The sequence below is a fragment of the Phytophthora parasitica genome (genome assembly GCF_000247585.1).
Source record: "Phytophthora parasitica INRA-310 unplaced genomic scaffold supercont2.254, whole genome shotgun sequence".
Taxonomy (NCBI): Eukaryota; Oomycota; class Peronosporomycetes; order Peronosporales; family Peronosporaceae; genus Phytophthora; species Phytophthora nicotianae.
Window position 1 is genome coordinate 4,627 of NW_008649240.1, and position 1,959 is coordinate 6,585.

Here is a 1,959-nt window from a genome sequence, read left to right on the forward strand (position 1 = left end):
TTTCTCGATTGTTGCAAAACTAACTTCTCAATTGTATTCGTATTTTCAGATATCTAAGCACAACCACGAAGCAATCAAGCTCATTTTCGACTCGTGTCGTGGAGCAATCGATTCCAGCCTAGGTTCGCCGAGAGCTTGGGCTCTTGACGGATATGAAGACGAGCACTTCAGATATCAACCGATATCTGTCGAAGCAGCTTGGTGGGTCCCAGTGATGAGATTGTTGCTGTAGTTGTTTTGCTTTCATATTTACTAACATTCATTTAATTTATTGATCACTTATTCTTATAAATGGTACAGTTTTATCTCCCCAGCAAACAAGAAATATTCTTAAGCAAGTACTGGGAAGTACGACACTTGAGTAGACGAAAACTATTTTGAATGCGTTTGTGGATGGAGATGTTAGCAACGACGTTCTTTTCGTTAAGGATCAAATGGATATTACGTGCGTGATTGCTATGCAAACATCAATCCAAAAACAAGTGTTTCTTCCAGTGGGGCGACACTATGGTAATGGATTTGACTCACGGGACAAACAACCTGGGATATCATCTGGGTAATATCCTTAGTATGGATTAACATTCTCCCTTTGTTGAAAAGCATAGGTTATAATGTTTGGAACTCTCTCTCTCTCTCTCTGTTGGGTTTCACAGGTAGTCTCGTCGTAACGACGGCAACGGGGAGACCGATTCCCGTTATTGACTTCCTAGCATTCGACCAAAAGTCTGTCACAATGGAAAATATTGCGAAGTTCTTCAAGAGGGAAGATTCGTCTTGGAGGTCAATTCAGCAGATCATCATCGATAAGAATTTTGTGGAATGGCGGGTGTTGGATAAGGCGTTTCCAGACGCCAAGGTCCTTCTGTGCCAGTTTCATGTGCTGACGTATTGGCGCAAAATCTGCAAGCGCGACAAGCTTAGTATGAAGGTGACGAAAAGAGACACAATAGAATCTGCATTCGCCAAACTCATCTATTGGTGAGTGCTTAGCTGCTAATGTATTATGTTGCTTGGTGTGTCACTGACATACTATGTTGCTTGGATGTCGCTGACCTACTGTGTTGCTTGTTGTGTTGCATAAAGTAAATTGTAGTCAACGTTTGATTCCGAGGTTGACACCCTTCAAACATACGTGCAAGGCGCCATGAACTGCGCTACTGACGTATTTTGAGAAAAATTGGGATACATTTGCTGATATGTGGGCTGAGCACGCAAGAGGAAGGTACTTAACAGCTGGAAATACCACTACGAACCGAACTAAATTTAATTGGAATCAACTGAAGCCTCTCCCTGGGAAATGTCCCCGGCTTGACGCAACAATTGATGGGGTTTTAGCTCATCAAGCCACAATTACCAGAAATTCGTCACAGCAATGCACACAAATTCAGCAAAATCGCGACACCCCGACGTCGTTCCCGAAATCTATCGCTTGTGGCCCCTCGTTTGAGCGACTCGATGCTTGGTAAAGTTCGATCGCAATGGGATTATGACATGATTGCTTTGCCTCGTACAACCTGTTTGAAACGTGGGTCCGAAATGAGTGAATGGGAACGGAAAACAAGTTATTACACGCATCAATGCAACGACTTTCAGTAGTCGTGTTCATGTTTGTTTTATTGCAGCTACAACCTTCCCTGTCAGCATTTGGTGTATATTGCTGGAAAAGTGCATCGCTCGAAAGTCTTCCATGATCGAACATTCCCCGACGTTGGGATATGATGGACATGTCCAACATGATCCAAGACTTTATAGAAAGGTGCGCAATGCTCCAGGCCGTTCAAGATACGATGCGAATTGCAAGCGAGGCATTCACACGCGACGGCCTAACGCAACCTTCAGAATCTTACAAATTGCCTGAAACAACACAGCCGTCCGAAGTAACACATGGTATTCAACACAACGTACAATATTGAGGTCACCGTCGGCATCAACATTGCATGAAGTGAGTACAAAAGCCGT